The sequence below is a fragment of the Adelges cooleyi genome, unplaced genomic scaffold, assembly GCF_023614345.1.
Source record: "Adelges cooleyi isolate 19-005CV unplaced genomic scaffold, UGA_ACOO_1.1 ACOO_flye_CR_arks_rails_tigmint_CR_PRNA_21, whole genome shotgun sequence".
NCBI classification, from domain to species: Eukaryota; Metazoa; Arthropoda; class Insecta; order Hemiptera; family Adelgidae; genus Adelges; species Adelges cooleyi.
The window spans coordinates 7,802,558-7,816,724 of record NW_026095871.1 but is presented as its reverse complement, the minus strand read 5'-3'; the positions used below and the strand labels follow the sequence as shown (position 1 = coordinate 7,816,724).

Genomic DNA, 14,167 nt, shown 5'->3' with positions numbered 1-14,167 from the left:
TGTTATGATACCTTAGTCTCTATACAAAGCTGAGAAGTAATTAATTTGTACAATTATGTGTTTTATTAAAAATATTATGTTCAATATAATATATATGGAATACCTATGTATAGTTTTAATCTGAAAACCAATATTAAAATTTAAAATATGATTTAATAATATATAGTATTATTAAATAACTAAAACAATGACTTCGATCAAATTGGCTAATTTTTTGTACGTTTTTTTTAAATAAAACAGTACCTTGGTGTTGACTAAAAATATTTATGGTTTAAAAAAAGTTTCTGTAAATATGATTTAGTATCAATTAAAATTTAAAAGCACATAAAAGTATGAATTACTTATGAAAATCCCTCATTAAACGATATTGTGGTTATATTGTGTTTAAAGGTATTGATTGTAACATATATAAAAATAGTAGCCTAACGTTTTCAAGAACTTCCTAAGTTCTTGTTTACAAACTTAGTGTAATTAATTCATTTTACAGTGCCTGTTTTTAAAGTAACAAAAAGTTTGGGAAACTTATGTCACAATTCTTAGAAAAAATGCTATTTATAAAATTTAAGTTGTTTGTTAAAAGAAAGGTCTTATAAGGACAAATGTTTCATATATTATTATAATTTATGTAATATTGTCAAACTAACTAATACGAATACTATAAAATATGTATAGGTACTATTAATTATTTTTGTGTACATGGTATAGCCCTTATAATATTAAAATAACCAATATAACATATTGTTGTCCTTATTGCAAGGAACTATGTTACTTATGTACGGTTTTTAAAAATATAATTTACACGTGTATAGGATTTGAATTAACTGTTTTTGAAAAACTATTGAAAAATATTTAATTACTTACATAATTGTCTCGGTTCAGGAATCACTAAAACAAAAAAAAAACAAAAATGCAATTAATATTTGTTTTTAAAAACATTTTTTGTTATATCCAACTTTTTTAATTATCAAAACAGGATTAGGTACACGTTTATTTTTATTCAGATAGAAACGTTTTTCAATATTTTCTACCTCTACGATATATGTATTTTTAAACAAGCTATAACAGTTACAAGCTTGTAACTTGATACTTAAAATGATGGTTATTTTAAGAATGACAAAAAACTAGATAAAAACTGTAACGTAATACCTGTAATATTAACTCAATTACCCTAACAGCTTAATACGTCGCGCTGGTTATCATATTATATTACTAAGTATGTTCTGAAGAACAACTTGTTTTTATGTTATAAATATTTTTGCGTGTACATGCGTTCTTAGAAGCTGTTATGAGAAATTGTGAGCGGCTTCTTCCTACCTCGGCAGAGATCCCGAACAGAGACTACTATATTAAAGCCGACGCTCAACTCAAATACAACTGGTCGTATTTTCTCTGTTAAAACGAAAAGTTTACGTCAAACGGGTAAAGTTCAAGTAGAATGAATAAATGCGGAAATCCGTACAACTTTTGCGAGGCAATTTCAACAGTGAAACCCGCCCCTGGCGTTTCACCGGGTTCTGGAAAAAAAAAACACATTCACTGTTCGGGAATGATCCGCCTAAGACTTATTAATTTATTATCCGTTATTTATCAGCTCGGATTCGGTCGGCGTAAGTACAGTACTAGCTGCTAATATATTGTTGTGCCGTTCGGCGAGTAGTTTATTAGCTTTTTTTTTTTTTGGAGTTCATCGCACTTGCACTTGGATGTATACAATAATACGGTTAACGCCGTTCAAACAACGTTAGAACGGTTTATTGGATCCGTTTGTAACGTGCCGGGTGGTTTGTTTAGGATACTTTATCGCAGACTTTCCGTTAACCAGTACTATGGGTATTATGTGCCTCTGTATAAAATTTGTTTTGTCGCATAAATAATCAGTGGCGCCGAACAAGCTGATTATTATAATATACTATACCTTGTTTGGAATATCCGAATGCTTAATTCATTGGAGATTACACAATAGTGTATACACACCCGACCGCTTTCCACGGCGGTATAGCAAGAGTTGTTGGTTACCCCTCTTTGTGGGTATAATAGTTCGGCCCCGTTGTAAATAATGAATACTAATAGTAATACAATACTGTAAAGGCGTCCAAGAGCATTAACTTAGGTAAGTTATGGAGTTTGTTCCTTAAGACACACTGCTATGTGTTTCTATATCCTTCCTTCTAAAATTGACGGTCAAAAAAGGAAACGGCCAAAACGATTTTAAATTATCTCAATAAATTGCTTTAGGTATGTAAAACAGCTCATACTTTTGATGCTTTTTATTTTTTCTTAGCAAACCAAAGCTTTTAACGCAATTAAATAAATTATATTAAAAAGCACTTTAAAAACAACGTATTTTGTAAAGACTTTAGTAAATATTAATCACGCTAACTTTATAAAAGACTTTTTGCTTTTCATATAAATATAAGTAAAAGAACATAAATACATAATTGTGAAAAAGAGGGTCGATGTACAAAAACATCGACTTAAAATGTGAAATACATTATATAAACATTTAAAGTTGTAAGTTTTTTTTTATCTCTGTTACATGCTCATATTCATTTAGTTTTACTCTTTGTAAAGAACCTAACAATATGTTGCGGAATATTTTATGTATGTATGTCAATTATCGACTTGAGCTAGTAACAGATCAAACGATTCTGGAAATTATTAAAAAAAAGGGTAATATCATATTAAGTTAAAACGGCCCACTTGATTTACAAGATTCTATTTTCGCACTGGACATTTTTCGAGATCACAGCGTAATTGTATTTTCTTTGTAAAACGCCCTTTTATAACGTTGAGATAGAACGGATTTAACGGTTATTATCCGTTCTATAACAAAAGGAATTTCTTGTACAACAATTAATTACCGACGAATAGTAGAAACATTAAAAACTATATATAAGCTCTTTGGTAGGATGAAAACTTCCATAGCCAAAAGTGTCTGAAATGTTATTGCCCTTTAGGCATTGCTTGAAAACTTCCTTAATAGCGTTTACATACACCTACCGTAAGAGTACAGCATCTGTTGTTAGTGACAAAAACACAACATTGTATTAAAGTTGTCAGTGTTTATTTTGAAAACGGCGATTATTCTAAGTATTGTTTCAGGTTCGTGTTTTAACATCTGTGCATTGTAATAATTATAATAAATAATAGTTAAATTAATTAAGAAGCGTCAATAAAAGAAAAGTCAAAGCATAACATCGGTGTACTTTTAAACATTGATTTCTGTTTTACATAGCTGGTTTTATAATGTATATATATATACATTTAATATTGTATAAAAGTGACGCGATTTTTACTTAAACCATCTGTACATTAACGGCAGTTTCGAAGTTCATCGGTATTTATAGTGGAGTTAAATTAAACGGAAGTTTTTCATTACCGAGTTGATATTATTCGATTGGTTTTTGTTGACATTACAGGAAGATCTCAGCATGGACAACGAAGAGCGTTACCATAATCTTACAAAAGCGTCCAAACTGAATTAGTTTAAGAAAGATTAAACTAAACAAACAACTCCAGCGACGGCCATGGTAAATAAATAACACCATTATCGTTAAATTGATTAATACCGTGAAACCAGAAAATATTGAAAAAATAATTATTTAAACTCCATATTATGCATAGTGAGGAGAGATCGATCATTATTTTGCTTGTCATGCTTGATTGTGGTTACTTGACTTCAGTTTCGCATTAAAAAAACAAAAGGTTTTTAGGGTCAAGTGGGGTTATAGAAAAACCAACAATGTTTGTGTTATATCAGCATAATATTATAATTAAAAGCATCCAATTATTTTATTGGAAAAAAATCCCAATTACCTTCGCTCCGAATGTTTAAAATTACCCCTCTTGCCCCTGGGAAAACACATTTATTTACAAGTTAGAGAGATTTATTAATAAATTAATCTGTTCCATTAAAATCGTAACACTAATGAAATAATTTTCAATTTTAAAATATTTACTTCCCAATAAACCTAACCTGACATTATTTCGATTAAAAATTTCAAGTTTAAGCGTTCAATAGCGTTCAAAACTCAATAGGTGTTGTTTTGTGCGATTCAGTTCAAGCTCAGCATATTATATGTTTTTAAAGGCCATAAAATAAATTGAATGGGCGTCGGTTGTCTATAAAATAAAAGCCACTAAAAGCTAAAACAAAGGCCTGCCTAAAGCGGATCGCGACAAGCATTAATATTCTGATCAGCATGTTGTTATATTATAATTCAACCAAAATACAAATTCCACGGTATAACGCGCATTAATTAAATAATATGATTGACGCAAAAGCGGCAATTGTATTAATACTGCTGTCAAAGTTTGTACTTGTTTTGAGTAATGAATTTACGGATTACATTAAGATTGAGATTATGGCCGTTTCGCGTGACTGCGAAGAATATAACCGTCATGAGTTTTCAAACGGTATTATTATTATTATTATTATTACACGAAACACTTTTTACTTTGTTGCAAAGTAGACTCAGTCGGTATAAAATGGGCGTGGTTCTGTCTGTATACAATTTGTTTACATTAGGCTTTAACGTTTCTGACATGTGTTTGTTGATCATTAAAATACACACACAAATTATGGACAGGTGTAAAAGTCGCATTCAAAGTCGAACGAATTCAAAGCTTTCACACTAACCCGAAAAATATTAACTTAGATTAAATATAGCCTTAAGCTACAATATTATACTTACAATCGCAATTTAATATTTACAACCGTTTTTTTCAATTTATAAAATTATTCCCTCCCCATTCTTCTCGCAAGGGCTCTTATTCTTTGTTAACAGATGTTTAGCAAAGTTACTATGACAAATAAGTGAATCCGCATTTGATTAAAGCTTGTTGGAGTAAGTATCGGAATACATTTAATTCGAATATTAGATTTGAAAGTTTGCAAGACTTTATTCGATTTAATGTTATTTCACGTTACACGACCGTTTTATTGTTCCATCAACGTCGTTGTTTTTATTTTATTAGTATTTTCAATTCGCCCTCGCGTTACGTTCTCACGTGATGAAATCTAAACGATGGCACCTACCTACTCTGTGTTAAAATATATAAAACGTTCAATTGTAAAAACCATTAAGCGTTGGGCAGTACGGGTCGAGCAAAAAATAGCAAAAAGTGCATCAGACCAGAGAGTGAAAATATATAAAGCTGTAACATCATTTAATATGATGCCTTATGTACTCGGCAACGAAGTAATCAAGAAGGCGACCGACAGTGTGACCACTGAAACCGACAAGTCATAAGTGTTTGTATCACACCGTGTAGTAGTAGTGGGACAACTTAAAAATATGTACAAGAGAAACGCGATTTCGTCGTTCTGGTCACACTGTAACTCGTCTTTTCGCTTACTTCATAATAATTTACTTCTATATAATATTATGTACAATATATATTATTATATCTTGCTTGTCCGCCAGAACAATCGAATTTTCCGTATGATAATTCCGTGTTTGTTACGAAAGCATCTTAGATGTTATAATAACGTTGTAGACACTGTTACGTAATACACAAACAAACCAAAAAAAAAAAGCAAAATATAAATAAATTCACCAATGCCGCGCTGCGGTTTAAGTATATATGACGGCGTGTAATAATTTATTAGGGTAAAACCTTCGCCGTGGACGGTGAAATATCCCGTTTTCACATAATAATTTCGCCAAACACGCGTACCCACCGCTACACTACTCATTATTTATATATATATTGTATACATGATTTAGGAAAACCCGCCCCTGCCTAGCTTCCTGTATATTATAGCTGTGGGCCCTGTACCTACGGTTTTTGATATGTAAAAACTATATACACGCATTATTCCTCCCCGGCATGTCCGTAAGTCGTAATATACAACATTTACCGTAGGTCGGACGCTTTTAGCTGCGATTAAACATACGGTGTATCCGAGATTTGTGGCGTTTCCGCGTTCCGCACTTTATCATAGTATTATTATATAGGTACAACACATAGCCGTAATCAACATTGTGATGTAGGTATACGTGCACGCACTAGCAAAATCGCCCACAACAATTATCTACATGTCAAACGTGTCTCGGGTAATGTACAACACATATATGTATACATTTATTATATGGTCGACCGCCGGAAGTCAGACAAACGTTACATACGGGTTTGTTGAATTTGAAATTGCAAAAAAACAACATGTATTTCAACCAAAACGTTTAAAGTTCTTAAGCTTTAGTCTACCCTATTTGGGCATCTCAATTTGCAGCTAACGATTATTCGCCCGTGAGCCTCAAGATAGACGTGTATAGTGTGACGATGGCAAATTGAGAAATAACAATAATTAACTCGGTATAAAAATGATTTCCTTTTACAATAGTAGAGAACATAGGTTGTTAAGGAGGTCTGAGTATGTACGGAGAGAGAGAGGGACAATGTAGCATGAATGGTTGTAGAGAAAAAATAAGGTACTTAGAGAAAATCCCTAAGAGTACACCGTGAAAAAAAATACAATAGAGGGCCAACTGGGGTTAAACATGTGGGGGATGTGTTTGGGATATAGTCTCATCGATGTGGAGGGTGTAAAAAATGAGGCAAAAACGATAATTATTCAGAGCAGCTCAACATTTCCCCCCAAAAATCAAACGATTATTGATTTCTACTACTTATTAAATATTTGTCCACAATCGTCTGGTAACATTGAGGACTGTGTTTTCTGCTATGGCTGTATAAATGTCGGTACAGCATTATTCGGAACGGCAAAAGCGACGTTTGTAACCAATTAATAACAAGCAGCGCAACTCGGGCGTTACTCTGTGGTCCGGGCCACCGCTAGAATTTCTTGAAATTCTAAGAAATACACCGAAACCTAGGGTTAAACTCCGCTATAAGATAAGTTTAGAATTTTGCTTAAGCGACAAAAATCAATAACAGACGTGCACGGTTCACAACCAAATTTAAATACCCATATCTGTCTGAGCGCATACAAAAGCCAAACTTTCCACCGAAACTTCGGATCGAGAAATACACATTTTATTTTTCACACCGAAAATGAAATGTTTTTCTAGTCGTGTCCTCATCCATCCATCGGTGTTCTCTCAGTCAATACTACGGTTTGTGCGTATGAATATTGGTTATATTCAGGACTAAAATTAGTAGGAAAAAAATCGAATAAACGCCATAAAATCCGACCCACGACCAACATTGATTACCTATGCACAACCGCAATTTTTTTTCACTATTATGCCACATTTTCGTCAAATCGCCCCAAGGGTATAATTAACGGCTCGAGTGTTGTCTCAACAGTTTACCTAAGGCGATGTTCCATTGTTGACCTTGGGAAACGCATGATATTTCCTTGGAGTGCCAATAAATGCATTTCATTTGTTTTAACTGAGAAAATGTCGGTTTTCTGTTTTGTTTTGATTTATATGCGTCATCGTTTGATATCGACGATAATATTAATACAATTCATTTTACACAAAACAACACGATTGCAATATTATTACTTTAAGACAAATTAGTGTCCCATTCTTAACGAATCACCCTGTACATCCAACTCTATTCAGCTACGGACAGCAAAGTTGATACTCAAAGACGTAACGCTTGGTTTTTGAACCCTATTATGTAAAATATATAGGCACTATATTATAGTGTCTAACGGTTATTATGTGTCGTACAAAGGTTTCGACTAAACATTAAGGTCACACGAGGTCCCATTATATGTACACTTTGCATATTATTTTGTCATAGTGTTAGGTACACAAATTATATTTAATCCATTATACCGCGTGTAGTGAACGCGTTTAGACCATTAGCAATTATTAGTTTCTCCGTTCTCGGCCTAACTCGGGATTTTACATTGCCCATATTATAGGCATGCATAGAAGACGGATACACGGTCTATTGTATTGAACAGAGCAGATTCAGCGAGCCTTGTGAATAGAGAGGAATGGGCGCGTATCAAATAACACTGTGTCAAATTTTCCGCCAGCCAACACATGCAGTGTGCTGTAATTTGTACGATTCTGCACACAAATGATGCCAATTACCTTTGTGCGAGGGAAATTGAACCGACGTTGGATGCTTTATAACATGTCGTGCGGTTTAGTAATTAACGTTTATCATTTGAGTGCGACACGTGTTCAAGAACAATTCCTTTATAATTTGATGTGTAATAAATTATTAGGTATAATATTATAATGCATGAACGTGCATTTCTCATTTGGATTCATGCATACATCATGTCCGGTAAAAGTTCAATAGCATAATCTGGCATTAAAAGAAAACAAACGCCTGGCATAGTAAGGTACACGTCATATTGGTTAATGTCATTCGAGTATTCTTTATTGATATATTATAGACATCTATAGGTATCTATGTATAGGTTTTATTTGGAAGTCTACCTAGTCATACATTGAGCAGAGTTTGAAATGAAAAATCGCCTTCTTATTTGGCTTCAACGTGTAAATGCTACCCGTCGAAATTATGGGTTCGACTATGATAAATGGACTATCCACAAAATATGGCCACACCTATAAATTACTTATTTTTTTTCTTCCCAATACCCAGAGTTAGTTTTGTGGTCTGACTGACATTTATAAAAAAAACGGCGGTAAATTATTTTTTTATTGAAATGCTTAATAATACCAGAATACTTAGTTAGATGTAGTAAGAGTACAAATAATAATAAAGACTATTCGGACAATGTATGGTCTTTTTTTTTTTTGCTTCTCATTATCCCTCGAAAGTCGGCGACCAGTCTCTTTAATGATTGTCTCTTTCACTGCCTCTCCGTATTCTTCCATAATATACATTGACATTCCCCATTCTATTTTCGGGGGTTTCTTAATGATTTCCATGCTTTTCCTAAGGGGTTTCGCAAAGACATATCCTACGGAAAAAAGGAAGACGCGTTTCGCAGAATGATCAGATTTTTATTTGTTCGTCTAAAAAGAAAAAGGTTTCTTACATGGCGCATTGGCCTCCGATTATACCGTGTAATGATTGGATTTGAATAAAGTATATTTTTGGCGTTGAAAAATGAATAAAATAGTTTCTCGGAGTATCCTCAACCCGCTGTTATTAGTATTGGTGCAGTAATTTGAAAACAGGATTTTTAATTTGTTAAGCCTGATTCTTGTTCTTATTCTTCTCCTGCGCCTTTATCCGGACAATTACTAGGGGTCGGCCACTTTTTTCTTAAACTTGATCGCTTGACACCAGCTACAGTCCTCGTATGATTTTTAACGATTGCTGTGCTCGATTACTTTAAGAAAAAAATGAGAAAACAAATAGGACTACCAAAATTACCAGCTCTTCACCGTTTCTCATCCCCCCTCCCTTAATTCGCTCTTCATGGTCGATTTCGTGTCTTATATTATTATAGGGGCATTATCTATACTGATTGCCGACGTTTTTTTTAATACAAACCATCAACACGTGCACTCAACGGTCCTTGGTAACGGTGATGAAAAACTTTGCTCGCCTGTGGTAGAATAATATTAGGATAGCGTGAGAAAGCAAAAATCTGTTTATATTATAGCCGTTTGTTTTCGAACCGATGAAATTTAATGCACCCCACGTGTATCTCTTGTTGCGTTTTCTTTGAAACACTTTTATTCGGGATTAGCCATATTTATTTTTATCAAGTTATCCCTATCCATTAGCGCCACGGCCGACTGGAGACGATGTCCGATTTTCCTCGAACGCATCGGCCCAAAGCGAATCCCTTTTAAAGTAGAAAATATATCAATTAAATTTTATGCGCTCTAATACGAGTGGACACGGAAAATCGCTCTAATGTATTTTTTCCCGTTACACGCGGTGTGTTTACAATATTAATGACACAGTGTTTTTTTCACAATTATTTCCAAAATAAAATTTACTGTATCGTGGAATTCTTTGTATAGTTTGCTTACAAATTTTGGACCGATCGATAAACGGTTTTGGATAATTACTTTTAAAGGTGTAGCAGAATAATGGGCGCAGATAAAATATGAAATACTATTGTACTCCGGGCCACGAGAGAACGCAACTGCGCAGAAACCAAAAACAAATTCCACGAACATTTTTATGTTCGTACCTTCTCTCTTACTTGATATTTACTTTAGTCTTTCTTTTCTGTCCACAAACCGTCCAGTACGATCAGTTGATTGCTATAGCTAAAATCAAACACAACAATCAACAGAGGAAACGTTGCATTGTTGCTGTTTGTTAGCAGACTCTCGGTCAGAATCCCGTAAAAACCCGTGTAAAGAAACGGCCTATATGGTGAAAAACAAGCAATTTTTAAACCTCGTTTACTGATGCCGCCTTTGTTATCTTTGTTCGCTTAACCCGCGCGTCCGGGAAGCTTATACTCTTAGTCTCATTTATATAAACATAAAGGATGCTGTGCTCTGCTGCATCTGTGGAAGACCGGAGACGGTCAGGAGGGGAAATGCAACCTTTTACTATAGCCCGATCGCAATATGTTGAGAGTGCAAAAAAAACCTCAAAAGTACTCGAGATTCTATCGGTTGATGCTGTGGGGTTAAGTCTGTTTCAATAATGTAATAAAAAAACTAGTAATACACCCAAACGAATTGAGAGGTTTATCCGCAAAACACAATACTAGGTCATTGAAAAAACAAATCGCCCAATATGTTAAAAACCAGAGTTGGACATTATTCGAGTACATTTTTTTCTAAACAAAATAATAAATATAATATTATGTATTGTGAATAATAAATAATTATATAAAATATCATTTTTTTTGTTCATTACTATATTATGTTTAGACAATAAATTAACCTTCGGTAAAAATTAAACCGATTACCATAGTTAAAACAGCAAAACTTTTTGGCAACATCCGAACGTTTTCAGTTTATTTACTAATATTTCTATAGTCTATACTTTACTCAAAATCTTGGAGGTAATCTATAGTCTATCATCTACCTATTATCTAATGTGATGCGGTCATTTTTCTAAGCAGCTTTCGAATAATAATATTTTAAAAAAAATGTATACATTTAAATAAATGAACAAATGAATCAAATATGATATCCTGTAGATATAGTTTTGGGGACAAAATATGTTCCTGGAGTTGCAATTTATTAATATTTTACTTGGCGACATACTAGGTAAACCAACGTACTGTATCGGTACCACGGTATTACATTTAGTTGATTGTGTGATTTGCTAATGTCTTGGTTTACCGTTGGAGATGTCGCGGTGTGACAAACACAAGCAAGTATAGTAGTGTATGACAACACAACAACGGTGGTGTATTTTTTATTTATCGATACGGATTAATATAAATAACGTTTTGACAATCTTCCTAATCTTTTGAATAATAGGATTTTTTTTTTGAAACATGTACAGCGCATTTTTGTTTTGCTGTTTAATACATTTTCGTAGGTACATTACACAATGCGCATAATGATAAGTAAACGAAAAATATTATTATTCTTCAAGCGTTGACTTTGTCGCAAAATATTTTTTCTCTCCCGGTAAGTACGTAGAGATTTAACTGAATTAACGACACGATATTATATACATTTCCATAACAAACGGGTCATTATTATGGATTTGAAAATCAAAAACGATTTGTTGAAATTGATTGGTTCTCACAAGTATAACAGTATTATTACAATTTTGATACTATCGCTTGTGAATAATATTATTGTATTTGAATAAAAAAGAATGTGCTATTATGCTTCGTTTTAAAATTAGTTTTTAAAAAAACCGACTAAATATCACCGAAAACGGTTTTTTTTAATTTTAGAACTTTGCCGAAACAGAAGATCTTTTAATTGTCATTCCTCTGTCTCTGCTCTCCTTAATGACCCTGAACTAATCCAAGGATTATTTCTCTTCAAATTATAAGCATTCAAATATTTTATCATTATAGTGCTCATCAATCGCCGTCATTCCCGTTTTACACCATAGTGAATATTTAATTTATATTATATTTAACTTCAAAGAAAAGTAAGTTTTCCGTTACAATTTGAACACTTCAGCTGATACTCGTGTAGTTTGATTTCATCGTGAAGTCCTCAATCGTAAGAAGTTGATTATTCCGTCTTTGTTCTTTTCCTTGAAATGGAGAATTTTTACTTCGCAAAATAAGTTAAGACTTTCTGGCAGAACAATTTTTATTAAACATATAATATACATACATTGGTGGAGATCAGGAGAAGTGGCTTGAGATACTAAAAATCTTAAAATTTAAAATTTGCGTTTTTCAAAATACCTACATTTTATTTTTAGTGAGATATTTGTTGAAATAAAAATAAATGTAGCACTAATTTTAAGTTTTACGTTTTTTTTTAAGGTTTTTCTGAATTTCCCTGTAATCTTTGCCAATGTATACATGACAGCAAAGTTTTTTTTTTTTATTTAACTTCAAAAAAAAAAATTAAACTTGGCTTCGATGGAAAGCGGTTTTAAGTTTTCAGGTTTTTAAAATTTTTTATTTAACCTCGCGGTATTCGAGAGTCTTCAATTATTAATTTACAGATTATCTTGTGTGTGAGTTTAATTATTGCCAAGGCTTAGTACAATGTTGTAGCTCTCATTAATTGACAATTTGTATTTAAATTTTTAGTAAACGTTTCACGTATTTATCTGCCTTGCATCTGATTATATATTAAACACTGTAGGGAGCTTTCGGGACGTACAAAGCATGTGCAATACATAATACATTAATTCGAAAATATCTGCGCAAACATTATACATGTATTAACCATCAGCCAGATGTAAAGACCAAACCATTATAAGTGTAAAAAATCATTACCGAATTAAACATATTTTTCGAATTCGAGCACGTTTTACGGGATAATCTCAACTCTTAAAGTAAGTAAGGAAAATTGTATAAAGTAAATAGGAAATCCGTTAACAGTAGCAGTATTTAATTATGAGTTCAAATGTAAATTATAATGCTGAAAACGAACAAAAAGTTCTTTAGGAAATCTCTTCGCTTTGTTTTAGAAAAGGATTGCGCTACAAATGTAAATATACATTGGACGTCTTAAAATGTTAATTTATTCAAAACGTTTGCCGTTTATATTGATCAGCTGTTCTAAGTGTATATTAGCCGGTTTCCTCGTTCTCAGATTCTCGATTAACAGCCGTTGTGCGGTTAAAAGCATATGGATGGCAAAGTAAATAGATATATTGGCCTTTTGATTTAATCTATGAACGTATTCGATTTAAACGCTTATCACTAGAGTCGAAAATTATTATTTCCCGTTGTACCTACTACGAAGCCCGCGTTATAATATATTATTATGTAAAGAAACAGGTCATTGTTCATTTTGGCCGACCCGAACACGGGGTGGGTCCTCTGCTCGGAATAATGAAACCGTTTCACCCCTTCTTTTCATTATCCGGTCATTAATCACGAGTTTTCGCCTCGTTTTTCGTGTAGTCCTCTCACCAGATAGATATAATAATAATAATAATTGCAGTTATATTAAACACCCATAAAATATACACTTTAGGTAGGATGACAATGTCTCTGCGCGCGTTGACTGTTATTAATTAGTGCGAAAATTTCATCCTGAATGCCCAAGTCGTGGCATTAAACTGCCGATGATTCTGCTGTGTACATTTATTACAATATATATATACATTCCCACACTCCCCGTGCTTGTGCTGTCGTTTTGAGAGAAGCCTCGATGATTTATTCACCGAGATAAATTAATTTGTAGCAATAATAATATGATCTGTTTACCAAAATCAGTACCGACTTCCCTATCGCACACAACATTATACAAAACAAGCGGTTTGATTTGAAACTCGCACATTAACATTTTTGACAATCGAAAACATTTTTGTTATTCAAATTCAATCTTATCGTAAAACTACAATGGTTCTTGTAACTGACGTCTAAAAATATTTTTTTATTAATATTGTACGGCATGTCAGTTTTATAGTCAGCTATATAGTTATATATACCTATATATATATATATGTTTTTTAATTATATAACTGTCAATTTTTAATATCGATGGAATGCTATATATTATTATTCTACTTATAACTACTATTTATCTTATACACATTAATATACTGGGCAGTAAGTTGTGTGTCTATGTCAACTCAGGTACTTGGCAGTGCACTATGATTTAGTCGTTTTCATTCGTAACGAAATGTGTAAAGTTAATGTTAATGTAACACACCATTTCATAACAAAACATAGACACTTTTGGCTTAT

The 14,167-nt window shown here is 32.9% G+C and overlaps 1 protein-coding gene across 3 annotated transcripts in view; it reads right to left on the bottom strand.

Annotated features, from left to right (window-relative positions):
- The window catches only part of LOC126834910 (protein qui-1), a 104,582-nt gene that overhangs the window by 81,649 nt on the left and 8,766 nt on the right, over window positions 1–14,167 (bottom strand). For 2 of the 3 annotated variants that reach the window (XM_050567132.1, XM_050567134.1), the window contains exon 2: window positions 862–885. The exons of the other annotated variant lie outside the window; for it this stretch is intronic. The gene's annotated coding sequence lies outside the window, so the exon portion shown is untranslated. The remainder of the gene's footprint in view (window positions 1–861; window positions 886–14,167) is intronic. 3 annotated transcript variants of the gene reach the window in all.